This window comes from Trichechus manatus, unplaced genomic scaffold, assembly GCF_000243295.1.
Source record: "Trichechus manatus latirostris isolate Lorelei unplaced genomic scaffold, TriManLat1.0 scaffold00155, whole genome shotgun sequence".
In the NCBI taxonomy this organism is placed as follows: Eukaryota; Metazoa; Chordata; class Mammalia; order Sirenia; family Trichechidae; genus Trichechus; species Trichechus manatus.
In genome coordinates, this window is record NW_004444091.1 from 5,354,465 (window position 1) to 5,370,072 (window position 15,608).

The window sequence follows — 15,608 nt, forward strand, 5'->3', positions numbered from 1 at the left end:
TGCTTTGTAAAGCCTGGGGTCAGCAAATAAGAGGAAGAGACCCTCAAAGTGATGGATTGAGACGGTGGCTGCAACAATGGGCTCAAGCATAACAATGATTGTGAAGATGGTGCAGGACCGGGCAGTGTTTCATTCTGTTGTACATGGGGTCACCATGAGTTGGAACCAAATTGAGGGCACCTAACAACAATGACAACAGAGAGTGTTTCCACTTTATTTCATGACAAAGTGCTGGAATGATACTGTTATACACAATTTTAAGTGTTTAAGATAAAGGATAAAATGTGGAATCAAAATATATGCTATTTTCTTTAAACTTATGTAAACATTGGCACATTGTCCTCTGAGAAAGGCAGTGGGCCTCTCCACCTTCACTGACCATACCTGCTGAGGCCGTTTTCTATCCTCTTACATGAATGGGATATAATATTCACATATAATTGCCAGTTTTTTTTTTTTATCATTGTTGTTGTTGTTTTCCCAATTGGCATAGTTAAACTTTGACTAACATGACAGGTACAAAAAGGTATATTCTTGTTTCATTTTATTTTTTTGTTTTCTGAATGGTTCCAATCTGTGTCATCTCTCAACCAGTGGGTAAATCAAAAACTTCTAAGAGGGATTCTTTTTGAGAACCACTGGTCTGTTAAACTTCTATAAGAGTCTATGATATATGTGCATATGGCGCTTTATCCAAACAATATCTTCCTTTTGTTAAATATTTATAAATATATATCTTGAGTAGGAAAAATGCAATCACCCGCCTGTGCTTTTATAAATACCCTGCAGGCCCCAGCGGAGCCACTAGGTAATTATCGTGGTGACAGATAGCATATCAGGACTAGTGAAACCGCCTCACCCTGGGGGGAACTATATGACTCTGACTGCCACAATGATTCATTACACAGAAATGCCATGATGTTTCACAGTTCTTATGGATTTTCCTTCCGCCAGAAGCGCTGAAAGCAGGTGAAATAGTAGGGTGTGAAACTTTAAGTGGTGATTCAACCACTGACATAATTGCCTCTGACTTCTGAAGAGATTCCTTCTAAATTATTCATACCACTTGCTTGGTATATGCAATTCCCTTGGGAGACATGCCTTTTCTAATGTATATTCCATTGGAACCATTTCAGTGGAATTAATGATTATCAGGTTCTTTTGCTGTTTTAGGGGAGCATCTATTGAACAGGTGCTGTAGAAAAGAAACTATTCTATAGATGTATAGATTAAAAAACAATGCTTTCTTCAAGGTCCAGAGGAGGAGACAAATACTTGACAATTAATTGCCATATGTAATAAACACTTAATTAATACTTACACAATGGTATGAGAAAAAAGAGGTTGAATAATTAACTATGCCCTGGGAATATGAGTGCATGGAGATCAGAGTTATTCATAAAATGGAGACGAAATTGGATTGGATTCTTTAGGAATAAGTATAATTTTCAGTTATACATGGAAAACAAATGTCATTACAAGTATCAGTGAAGAATAAAAACAAAAAAAAAAAGAAACCTAAGAGGTTTTGGGAAAGTTGAAGTCTTATTGTGGCTCTAGAATAAGGTTCTTGGAGTAGGTCATGATAGGCAGGCTTCTAAGATGATCCCCAATGATCCCCACCTCCTGGTGTTAATGTCAGTGCGTAACCATCTCCCCTTGAGAGTACACTAGATACAGTGACTTGTTTCTAACCAACATAATATGACAAAGTGTTACTTTGTAATTCTTGCTAACAGACTCACTCTTTTGCCTTCTTGGTTTGCTTGCTTTGATAAAGCAATCTGCCATGTTGGAGGAGCCCAGAAGGCTCCAAAAGCCAGAAAGAAACCAAGACCCTCAATCCAATAGACTGCAAGGATATGAGTCTTGCCTGCAACCACGTGATCTTAGAAGTGTATGGTTCAGTCAAGCTTTTAGAGGATACAGCTCAACCAACACCTTATTTGTAGCCTGTGGTAGTAAAACCATCTGAGTTTGTCTGGGATTGAGGGGTTTCTTGGGATAAGGATTTTCCGTGCTAAAATAGTTTAGAAAATCCTTAATAAATTTGGATAGGTGGGTCAACCTACACAGAAGATTGAATTGAGCTGCATCTGGATTTCTGATCCACAGAAACTGGCAGATAATAAATTACTTTGTGATGATCCTGTATTGGCAATAGGGAGATGGCTGAAGCATGGATGTTTCTTCAGGAAACCACGTCCACCATGGTGGATGACAGTAAGAACAGATAAGCCTAAGGGAAACAACAACAGTATGAAAGTATGTAAGCTGGAGTTAATTAAGAAAAAAAGAGGAGAAGGTCAAGTACCCAGAGTTGGAAGCTAGTAGGACAAATAACAATAGCTCCAGATGAAGGTAAATAATTGCATGCATTACTATGTGTAAATAAATGTGAAAATCCTGGTGATTCTAGGGCAATGGATTCATATATACCAATGGTCATGAAGATGGCACAGGACCGTTTCCTTCTGTTGCACATAATGTCGCCATGAGTCAGAGCCGACTTGGCGACTAACAACAAGAACATAAATTTTCAAAATGACCACAGCGGAGAGAAATAAAACAAATAGAACATTAATCACAGAAGAAATTGAAAAAACTTACGAATATATTCCCAAATAAGAAATGGGTGAGGCAGTTTCATTGATGGATTTTATAAAAGAATGAAGTTTATGTGAATGATGATTACATGATAAAAAAAAAAGAATAAAATTCCAGATGTTAATGTAATGACATATTTTATCTTTCACACCAGCGTAGGTTAAGTTTTCAATACTAAGTGTTAAATTCTATCAAAAATTAAAAACTATTATGACATAGCAACTGAACTTCTTTGAATTTTATCCTACAGATTTCGTGCACAAATTTGCAGACTTACAAAGCTTTGTTTGTAATAGCAAAAACAAAAATGAAAAACTACTAATCACCTAATTACAATTACAGTAGAGTCCTGTAAAAGTAATTATGACCTGTGCATTCCATGAAAGTCAATGCAAATATTAGAAAGAATGAACTGGGTTGGCATGTGCTGACATGGAAAAATTTGAGAGAATATTATTAAACATTTTTAAAAGGAGGGTTTAGAACCAGTATCTTCAATATGCTATTTAAAATATAGGTAAAAAAGTAGAGAAAGAGCTAGAGCTAGAGAGACAGATAAAAATAGAGACAGAGAGAGTTGATAGACACAGAGAGAGGGAGAGATGGAGCCACCCCAGCATGTATGTTCAAGGAAAATTTCTAGAAGCATGTATAGGAAGCTATTGACAATTTTTCTCTAGGGAGTAGAATTGTGGATTTAGTAAAAGCTGAAAACTGGCTTTTTTTTCTTTTTTATTATGAACTATTTCATATCCATACACATATAAAGTATAATATAAATATCATTACTTCCTCAACAACCAGTCAAAAAATGAAACATTACAAATACATCCCCCCGCATGGCCTTCAATGACCCCAATCCCCTCTCTCGTTTCAGAGGTAAAAGATACGTAGTTATTTTGCATATTTTTACATTGCAAAATATAGAATAGTAGTATATGGATCCTATTGTAACTTCTACTCTGACTGTTATAGTCGTTGTGTGTCATGGAGTTATGACCCCACAATATATTGTGATTCTATAGCTTTTTCCTTTTTTTTAGGATCTGAGGGAGGGAACTTTCATAGTCTTTTTACATATCTCTTTGCATTCTTATTCTCATTTTTCAGTTTAGCTTGACATGAAGGTCTATTTAATAATTATTTGCCATCAGCATTTTGACGTTGCCACTCCATTGGCTCCTGGCCTGTCTTGCGGCTGATGGGAAATCTGTTGTCACTCTCATTCCTTTGAAGCTACTCTTTTCTCCCTTGTAATTTTATCTTTAAAAAAAAAAATGCCCCCAAAACAAATTAGATCTGCGGAATGTTGCAAATAGTACAGAGAAGTTCCGTGTACCCTTCACCTAGTTCCCACCAATGGCTTCATCTTAAGTAACTACAATGAGTAATTTGACATTGATATGATGTGTATGTATAGTTCTATATAATTTTATCACTAGTAACTCAGGTGAGCACCATTATGTAGATACGGAACTGTTCTACCACCACAAAGGCCTCCCTTATGCTACCCCTTTGTAGTCACACCCACCCCCCTCAACATCCCTAACCTCATCTCTATAATATTGTCATTTTAAGAATGTTATCTATGCTTTTTTCACTCAGTATAATGTCCTTGAGGTCCACTCAAGTTGTGGCATATATCAAGAGTTCGTCCTTTTTTATTGCTGAGCAGGATTCCGTGGTATGGTTGTTTGTTTAACCAATGTATATATATTGGTTTTTTCCAGGTTTTTGCGCTATTGCTAATAAAGCTGCTATAAACAATTGTGTATGGGTTTTGTGGGAACAGAAGTTTTCATTTCTCTGGAATATATGCCCAAGAGTGCAGTTGTTGGGTCATATGGTAAGAGTATGTGTAGTTTTGTAAGAAACTGCTAAACTATTTTCCAGAGGGGCTGCATAATTTTAAATTCACACCAGCAATGTATGAGAGATTTAGTCTCTGCATCCTCACTAGCATTTGGTGTTGTCACTACTTTTTGTTTTAGCTGTTCTGCTAGGTGTGTACGACTATGTCACTGTGGTCTTAGCTTGCATTTCCCTAATGGCTAGTAATGTTGTGTATCAGTGCTTATTTACCTTCCATACATCCTCTTCAGTAAAGGATCTCTTCATGTCTTTTGCCCATTTTATAACTGGATTGTTTGTCTTTTTACTGTTGAGTTTTGAGAGTTATATATATAGACTAGGTATGAGTCCTCTGTCAGATATGTGGTTTAAAAATATTTCTCACCATCTGTAGTTTGTCTTTTTATCCTTTTAGTAGGGTCATTTGCAGAGCAAAAGTTCTTAATTTTTATGAATCCCATTTTATGATTTTTTCTTTTATAGATGGTATTTTTTTAATCGTACTTTAGATGAAGGTTTACAGAACAAACTAGCTTCTCATTAAACAATTAGTACACATATTGTTTTGTGACATTGATTAACAACCCCACAACATGTCAACAGTCTCCCTTCTCAACTTTGGGTTCCTTATTGTCAGCTTTTCTGTCCCCTCCTGCCTTCTAGTTCTTGCCCCTGGGCTGGTGTGCCCCTTTAGTCTCGTTTTGTATTATTGGCCTGTCTAATCTTTGGCTGAAGGGTGAACCTCAGGAGTGATTTCATTACTGAGCTAAAAGGGTATCCGGGGGCCATACTCCTGGGTGTTCTCCAGTCTCTGTCAGCCAGTAAGCCTGGTCTTTTTTTTGTGAGTTAGAATTTTGTTCTACATTTTTCTCCAGCTGTGTCCGGGACACTCTATTGTAATTCCCGTCAAAGCAGTCAGTGGTGGTAGCCAGGAACCATCTAGTTGTGCTGGTGGAGGCTGTGGTAGTTGTGGTCCATTAGTCCTTTGGACTAATCTTTCCCTTATGTCTTTGGTTTTCTTCATTCTCCCTTGCTCCCGATGGGGTGAGACAAGTGGAGTATTTTACAAGGCTGCTCACAAGCTTTTGAGACCCCAGATGTTACTCACCAAAGTAGAATGTAGAGCATTTTCTTTATAAACTGTGTTATGCCAATTGATCTAGATGTTCCCCGAAACCATGGTACCACAGCCTTTAGCTCAATAATTCGGCCCCTCATGGAGTTTGGACATATCTATGGGGCTTCCATGACCTTGCTTCGGACAAGTTGTGCCGGCTTTGCCAATATTGTGTACTGTCTTACCCTTCACCAAAGTTACCACTTATCTATTGTCTATTTAGTGTTTTTCCATCCCCACCTCTCCCCTCCCTCTCTATAGCTCTTTTTCTAACTTTTTAATTTTTTCTTATATTTTAATACTTTTTATATTGATACATGTATTTGATACATGTTTTCACCGCTTATAATAGTCTATGGAGTGAAGAAAAATCAATTTGTTTAGGCCTTTTCCTGTTGCTAGACATGTAGAACATTTCCATTTTCTGCCATGATATCTAGGAGGGTGTCAGGAACATTCTTGAGCATGACTTTTTATGCTCATGTTTTGTCCTTCTAGGATTGATACATAGGAGTGGAATGATTGGGTTATATGGTAAGTACAATTTACTCAATACTTCCAAATTTCCAAAATACAGCTTACACAAATACTTGCAAAGTATTGATGTTCCCCTTGCTCCACATTTGCACCAGTATTTTATTTTGTCAAAATTTTTTATTTTAGCTTATGTTTGTGAAATAGTAACACGTGTTCTTGATTCCCATTACCCAGTTATTACCAAGCTTGGCCATATGTGACAGAAATTACTGTTACCCATTTGTATGCAGTTTTCCTCTGTATCTAGCCACGTGAAAGACTTCATTTTCTAGCCTCATTATTTTTCCTTTCTGTGGAGGAAGGGATTACAGAATAGTGTAAATATCATTGGCTCTATTCTTTGACAAATTTGTGTGTGATTTAGGACCTCTGTTAGAATGCAGCAGCTTTTTCATGTTGCTGACTTGATACGATTTCCAGGGTAACATACAAGTTCCTAACATTTGTATATTAAATGCTGTTTCACATAATCTGTAAAAGTCAAGGCTTTTCTCTTTAATCTTTAAAATAGTGAATCACGTAAATAGATTGTCTAATCTTGAATCAGCCTTGCATTCCTGGGAGGAACCCAACCTGAAATTATCTTTTTATACATTGCTGACTAAGGTTTGCTAAAATTTTGTTGGAATTTTGGCCTCCATGTTCATAAATAAGCTTGATTTTTATTTATTCTTTTCTACATATCTAAGTTTGGGTTTTGATATTACAATTGTACTAGCCTTTTAAAATTAATTTGGAAGTATTCACTATTTTCCATTGTTTGGAATATTTTTTAGAATTCACTCAATAAATGCAACTTTTTTTGTTTCTGTGAATATCTTAAATGCTGTTTCGGTTACTCCAATGGTTACAGGTCCCTTGAGGTTTTTTATATTATCTCAAGTCAGGTTTGTAAAGTTATGCTTCTCTAGGAAATTGTTCGATCTATTTATTTAAAAATTTATGGGCAGGCTACTACTGGTACAAACAAGATAGCTAGACCTGTGCTTCTTCCTGTTCTTCTCTGCTAAATACAACTATTACCAGTTGCTGTGGAGTCAATTCTGACTCGTGGTGGCCCCATGTATGTCAGAGTAGAACTGAGCTCCATGTGGTTTTCAGGGGCTGATTTTTCAGAAGTAAATCACCAGGCCTTTCTCCTAAGGTAACTCTGGGTGGACTTGAACCTCTAAACTTTTGGTTAGCAGCTGAGCTGGCATTAACTGTTTGCACCACTCAAGGACTCCACATATAACTATAAATCCTGGAAGTAATGCAAGAGACAAGCAAAGGAAAACTCTAAAATGTACTAAGAAAGTGAAGTGGTTAGGAACTCCAGGACAGGAGGAACAACACAGTGGCTTAGTTCTCTCACCTAACAAAGAAGGCTACCTGGACCCTTCATTACCTGACCCCCAAACTAGCAACAGAAGGCAACTCAGGTAGGCTCATTCCTCCCATGGACTGAACAGGACATCTTCTGACAATACCGGTGAGTCCAGCAACTCCAGCAAAGAGGCTCAATTGGGAGCTTGGCTAACAAAAGCAGACAGCGGAAGCGCTTGCCTTCCCTTCTGCTACCTAGAGATACTGAGTCACCTTGCAAAGCCCACAAGAGGGACTCTGCAACACAAGAACCTGGCCCAAGGAGCATCATTATCCCCAAGAGTCTGAGGCTATCCTCCCTGCCCAGAAACACCCGGGCCGCCAGTAGCCATCGGACACTGGTTGGGGGGGCCTCACCACAACAAGTGCCTGGCCTGGGAAGTGGTCTCCTTCCCCTCTAGATTCCGCCACAACAACTGTCTGCCTGGGAAGCCTCTACCCCTTGTGACTGAGACTACAGGCCCTGCTTAGCAGAAGAAAGAGAGGGGTGGCTAGGGGGAACTGGTAAGAGGGACCCACAACAGATATCTTCCAGTTGGTTGGCCAGGAAACCATCCTCCAAATTTCTTGGCATAGATGAGTGAGACCTCATCATTTTCATCATGAGTTTTATAAATCATACTAAATAATTGAAACAAAATTATAATATCGTTAGTTGTATCAAAACAATGATGCTTAAAAGTGGGAAAGATAAAGAGACATAAAAGGGAGTGAAGTTTCCACACTTGATGTGATAAAATGTTGATATCAATAGATGGTGATTATTCACATATGTATATTGTAACACCCAAAGCAACAACCATGAAAATGATACAAAGAGATATACTCTAAATCACCATAAATAAACATGGACCATGAAAATATGTTTAAGAAACTCACAGGGAGATAGGAAATGAGAAACAGAGGGATGAGAATCAGCGAAAACAAACAAAAAACTAACAATAAAATTTCAGTTTAAATGCTAGTGTATCAATAATTATTTTAATACAAATGATCTAAACATACCAATTAAACATAGATATTAACAGAGTGGGTTAAAAAAACACAATTCAACTATATGCTGTTTATATGAAACTCAGTTCAAATTCAACAACATAGGTAGATAGAAAGCAGAAGATTGGAAAACGGTATACCATGAAACATTACTCAAAAAGTAAAAGCAGAAGTGACTATATTAATATCTAATAAAGTAGATTTCAGAGCAAAGAAAATCACTAGAGGCAAAAGGCAATATTACATAATGATAAAAGGATCAGGCTACCAGGGAGAAAACAATCCTCAATGTGCTGAATATGTACATACTAAGAAACAGAACTTCAAAATACATGAAACAAAAACTAATAGAGCTGAAAGGAAAGACAGGCAAATCAACAATTGTAGTTGGTAACTTCAAGATGGACTCTCAGAATCTGATGGAAATGTTGTTGTTGTTGTTAAGTGCCATTGAGTGGATTCCGACTTACAGCGACCCTATGTACAACAGAACGAAACCCTGCCTGGTCCTGCGCCATCCTCACAATCATTGTTATGCTTGAGCCCACTGTTGCAACCACTGTGTCAGTCCATCTCACTGAGGGATTTCCTCTTTTTCATTAACCCTCTACTTTACCAAGCATGATGTCCTTCTCCAGGGACTGGTCCTTCCTGATAACGTGTCCAAAGTATGTGAGACGAAGTCTCACCATCCTTGTTTCTAAGGAGCATTCTGGTTGCACTTCTTCCAAGACTGATTTGTTCATTCTTTTGGCACTCTGTGGTCTATTCAATACTCTTCAACACCATTATCCAAAGGCATCAATTCTTCTTTGGTCTTCCTTATTCATTGTCCAGCTTTTGCATGCATATGAGGCAATTGAAAATATCATGGCTTGTATCAGGTACATCTTAGTCCTTAAAGTGATATATTTGCTTTTTAACACTTTAAAAAGAGGTCTTTTGCAGCAGATTTGCCCAATGCAATGTGTCATTTGATTTCTTGCCTGCTGCTTCCATAGGCGTTGATTGTGCATCCAAGTGAAATGAAATCCTTGATGGAACTACTAAACAGTAAATCAGCAAGGATATAAAAGATCTGAACCACACCGTCAACTAACAGGGTCTAAATGGTATATATAGAATACTACATCTATAGATCTTCCTGTGAAGCATTCTCCAATATAGACTATATCCTAAGCCATAAAACAAATCTTACCAATTTTAAATTAAAAAAAAAATCAGACAGAGTGTCACCTGAGCATATGGAATAAAACTAGAAATCAATAATATAAAGACACAGGAAATTTTTCTAAACAGTTGGAAATTAAACACCACACTTCCAAATAATCCTTTAGAAAAAGAGTAAGTCTTAAAGGAAATAAAAATATACATAGACCTGAATAAAAATAAAAAATGCAACTTATCAAAATATATGGAATACAGTGCTGAGAGGGAAATTTATAGCATTAAATGTTTACGTTAGAAACAGTGCAAGGTCTAAGATCAGTAATCTAAATTCTTATCTCAAAAAACTATATAATAAAGAGCATAATAAGCCCAAACCAAGAAGAATGAAGGAAATAGCAAAGGTAAGAACAGAAATCAATAAAATTGAAATAAGAAAACAGAAGAGAAAATCAAAGAAACAACAAGCTGGTTCTTCAAAAAAAATCAATAAAATTGATAAACTTCTAGAAATATTGAAAAAATAAATAGAGAACGCTCAAATCACCAGTACCAGAATTGAGATAGGAGATATCAGTACAGCTTTGATTGCCATGCAAAATATAATAAAGGTATACAGGCAGTTCCTGGGTTATGAATGAGATCCATTCCTAAGTGTGTCTTTAAGTTGAATTTGTAGGTAAGTGAGAACAGGTGCATAGAGTTCTTACTTAGCCTGACTTTAGGGCAAGAGGAGTCCTGGTGGCTAGTGGTTAAGAGTTTGGCTGCTAATCAAAGGTGGTCGACAGTTCGAATCAACCAGCCGCTCCTTGGAAACCCTATGAGGCAGTTCTACTCTGTCCTATATGATTGTTACGAGTTGAAATTGACTCCATGGAAACAGGTTTTGGTTTAGTACAAGAAAAGACTCGAAGCCTTTTCAATTATTTAAAAGCTGCAGGTGCAGCAAGTGAAAGTGATTGTGGTGAAGAATTTGTTGCAGAAGGGATTGGTTCAATTGTTTCCAAGTGAGGACAAATTTACAAAACATTAAAGGGAAAGTACTAGTTTCCTTAAGTTGGATGTTCATAACCCAGGGACTTATAAGTGTAATACAAATGACTTTACGGTCACAAATTTGACAACTCGACAATGCCTTGAAAACCACACTGCTAAATCCAGCGAGATAAAATAGATGATCTGAATATTTCTATAACCATTAAAACCAAAATAACCAAACCAGTTGCTGTCAAGTTGATTCTAACTCATGGTGACCCCATGTATTGCATAATAGAACTGTGCTCTATAGAGTTTTTAAGGTTGTGACCTTTTAGAAGCAGATTGCCAGACCTTTCTTCTGGGGTGCCTCTGAGTGGATTTGAACCGCCAACCTTTTGGTTAGTAGTCAAGCACTTAACCCTTTGTACTCCCCAGAGACTCCTCTATAATCATTAAAGAAACTAATTCTTAAAAACAAACAAACAAAACCCAAAATAATGACAACAACAACAAAAAACTCCTGAGAAAGAAATCTCCAGATTCAGATGATTTCACTGGAAATTTATTACTGAACATTTAAAGAAGAATTAACACCACTTTTTCACAATCTCTTCATGAAAACAGAAGAGAACACATCCTAATTTTATGAAGCCAGTATTACTCTGATACCAAAATCAGAAAGAGTACAAAATAGAAAACTACAGACCAATATCTCCCATGAACTAAGACGCAAAAAATCTTCAACAAAATACTAGCACTTTTCCTTCAGCGTGCCGTAAAGATCCTGGTGTCGCCATGGGCAGCCGCCCCAGCTGTTGTTACCAGTATTGTAAGAACAAGCCCTACCCAAAGTCCCGCTTCTGCTGAGGTGTCCCTGATGCCAAAATTTGCATCTTTGACCTGGGTCGGAAGAAGGCAAAAGTGGTTAAGTTCCCACTCTGTGGCCACATGGTGTCTTATGAGTATGAGCAGCTCTCCTCAGAAGCCCTGGAAGCTGTCTGTATTTGTGCCAACAAGTACATGGTGAAAAGATGTGGCGAAGATGGCTTTCACATCCGAGTGTGGCTCTATCCCGTCCATGTCATATGCATCAACAAGATGTTGTCCTGTGCTGGGGCTGACAGGCTCCAGACAGGTATGCAAGGTGCCTTTGGAAAACCCCAGGGTACAGTGGCCAGGGTCCACATTGGCCAAGTCATCATGTCCATCTGCACCAAGCTTCAAAACAAGGAGCTTGTGATTGAGGCCCTACGCAGGGCCAAGTTCAAGTTCCCTTGGTGCCAGAAGATCCACATCTCCAAGAAGTGGGGCTTTATCAAGACACGGTGGCTGAAAAGCGCCTCATCCCAGATGGTTGTGGAGTCAAATACATCCCCAGTCGTGACCTCTTGGACACCTGGCGGGTGCTACATTCATGAGGGCTTTGGCAGCACCGCCCTGCCTGACCAGTGTCCACCAATACATCGACCTTCCTGTCGCTATGTTGCCCACCAATACACTGAACTCCCTGTCTATATGTATGTATATACACTAGTAAACAGAACCCAACAATGTATACAAATAATTACAAGTTGTACCAAAGTGAATTTTATTCCATATATTTAAGACTAGATCAGCATGAAAAAATTAATCAGTGTAACCCACCGTATCAACAAGCTAAAGAAGAAAAATCACATTATTATACCAACTGATAAAGAAAATACATTTGACAAAATTCAATACCAATTCAAGATAAAACAAACCTCATAAAACTAGGGAGAGAAACTTCTTCATCTTGCTAAAGAGCATCTACAAAAACCTACAGCTAACATCATACTAGACACTTCAATAAGTAATAAGGGAAATTACAGGCATAGAAATTGGAAAAGAAGAAATAAAACTGTTCCTATTTTTAGATGACACGATTGCAGAAAATCCCAAGGAATCTACCAAAGAACTTCTGTAAGTGAGTTACATGATACAAAATCAACACAAAAATATCAATCACATTTATGTATACTAACAATGAACATGTGGATACCGAAATGAACAATCCAATTCCATTTTCAATCACTCCAGGGAAAATGAAATAACTATACCCTCGAAAAATCATGTACAGCATCTGAACGTGGAAAATTCAAAACTGATGAAAGATATCAGAGAAGTCTAAGTAAATGGAAGGTAGTATGTTATCACTAGATTGAAAGACTCAATATAGCAAAGATGCCAATTCTCCCCAAATTATTCTACAAGCTTAATGAAACTGCTTTCAAGATTCCAACAGGTTTTTTTTTGTTTTTTAATAGACATAAATCCGTTGCTGTGGAGTTGATTCTGACTCATAGTGACCTTATAGGACAGAGTAGAACTGTCCCATAGGGTTTCCAAAGAGCAGCTGGTGGATTTGAACTGCCAACTTTTGCTTAGCAACTGAGCTAAGTCAATATCCTAGTTGTGATATATACTGTAGTTTTGAAAAATTATATTATTGGGGAGAAATGTGGGATCTCTGTTTTATTTCTTACAACTGTATGTGAATGTACTATAATTCACATAAAATGTCAATATAAAATTTATTAGCATAAAAATTTTCATAGTATTCTTATTAAAAATACTTTGCTCTGTGATTGTATTTCCTGTCTTGTTAGTTATATTTTTGTATTTCATTATTATATTTATGTTATTATAGCCTTTTAAAAGAACTGACTTTTGTCTTTGCAATACTTTAGGTACTTCAAAAGTATTTTCTAATAATATTTTGTCTTTCTAGCATCTTTTGTACAAATCTATTAATTTTTATTCTTACTGTTGTCATTTCCCTTATTACATATTCATCAGGTTATTCTATGCTTTCTTTTTTAACTTCTTATTGTCTTTTTTTAAATAATATTTTATTGTGTTTTTGATGAAAGTTTACACAGCAAGTTAGGTTCCCATCTGACAATTTCCACACAAATTGTTCAGTGACATTAGATACATTCGTCACCATGTGTCAACATTCTCTTCAATTGTGTTCAGTTTGTTCCTTATCCAGTACTATGGTTTCCCTGCCACTTATCTTCTCATCTTTGCTTTTGAGTAATTGTTGATCTTTTGGTCTCATACTGATGGTTTTTAAGTACGGCACCAATTTTATGGGTAATATCCTTTGTTTTGTGTGCCACTCTGCTATTTTGCTAAAGGGTGATCTCAGGAGATAGGCTCGGTTCTAGGTTTAAAAAGTGTCTCAGGGCGATAGTCTCAGGGAATCCTTTGTTCTCTACTGTCCCAGTTTGTCTGCCTTTTTTTTTTTTTTCCTTGATAAGAATTTGAGTTCTCCTCCATATTTTTCTGCCATTCTATCAGCGACCAGCTATGGTGACCCCAGACAGAACTGTCAGTGATGGTAACCGGGCACCATCCAGTTCTTCTGGTCTCAGGGTAGATGAGGTCATGGCTCGTGAAGACTTGTTTCTTCTCTGAGCTTTTGGTTACCTTCCTACTGTTTTTCTCCTGGCAAGTAGAGACCTGTAGTTGTGTCTTAGATGATTGCTTGCAAGCTTATAAGACCCCAGACGCAACTAACTTTACTAAGACGCAGATAAAGATTTTTGTGAACCCTATGGGGCAGTTCTACTCCGTCCTATAGGGTTGCTATGATGGCAATGGATTTGTTTTTTTTTTTTTAATTTCATACCAGTTGACTGAGTTGTCCCGTGAGACTATGGTCCTAAGCCTTCAAGCCCAGAAAACCAATGTTGAAAGGTGTTTGGTTATGACTGAGGGGTATTTATTTATTTATGTCTTCATTGAATATATGTGCCTGCACTCACATAATTGTATTTGCACATACCTCTAGAGAATTTTATCTGTTCTCACCTATGTACACAACTGTAGCTACTTCTATACCAGTTTGCCTATACCCATCCATGTATGCTCAAACACTTGTTTTTCTTTGACTGTGCTGTGCTCACTACATCCACATTCAGTGCCACTTTTCCCATCACCAAAAATAGCTATTCCCTATGGTATAAAGTGTACTTTCTCCACACACTTCTCTCCCTGGTAACCACCAATGAACATTGGTCTTTCTATATTTATCTGTTCTTGTCTTCTTATAGAAGAGGGATCATACAATATTTGTCCTTATATTCTTGACTTATTTTACTTAGCATTATGCCCTCCAGGTCCATTCATATTATATGTTTCACGGACTCATCATTGTTCTTTATGGTGGTGTAGTATTCCATTGTATGTATGTACCACAATTTACTTATCTGTTCATCTGTTGATGGACACTGGTTGTTTCCATTTATTTGCTATTGTGAATAAAGCAACAATGAACATAGGCGTGCATATGTCTATTCGTGTCATAATTTTTAGGTCTGTAGGGTATATACCTAGGAGTTGGATTGCTGGATCATGGTATTGTTGTTAGGTGCCATTTGGTCCTGTGCCATCCCCACAACTGTTGCTATGCTTGAGCCCATTGTTGCAGCCACTGTGTCAATCCATCTCATCAAGGGTCTTCTTCTTTTTCGCTGACCTTCTTCTTTGCCAAGCATGATGTTTTTCTCCAGGGATTGGTCCCTCCTGACAACGTGTCCAAAGTATGTGAGACGTAGTCTCACCATTGTTCCTTCTAAGGAGTATTCTGGTTTTACTTCTTACGAGGCAGATTCGTTTCTTCCTTTGGTGGTCCATGGTATATTCAATATTCCTCTCCAACATCACAATTCAAAGGCATCAATTCTTCTTCGGTCTTCCTTACTCATCGTCCAGCTTTCCTGTGCATATGAAGAGATTGAAAATACCATGGCTTGGGTCAGGTGCACCTTAGTCCTCAACACTTTAAAGAGGTCTTTTGCAGTAGATTTTCCCAATGCAATGTGTCTTTTGATTTCTTGACTGCTGCTTCCATAGGTGGTGATTGTGGATCGAAGTAAAATGAAATCCTTGACAACTTCAATCTTTTCCCCATTTATCATGATGTTGCTTATTGGTCCAGTTGTGAGGATTTTTGTTTTCTTTATGT

The 15,608-nt window shown here is 37.5% G+C and overlaps 1 pseudogene; it reads left to right on the forward strand.

Annotated features, from left to right (window-relative positions):
• The first annotated feature begins 11,410 nt into the window (after positions 1–11,410).
• Positions 11,411–12,033, forward strand: LOC101350494 (60S ribosomal protein L10-like; annotated as a pseudogene).
• The last annotated feature ends 3,575 nt before the right edge of the window (positions 12,034–15,608 follow it).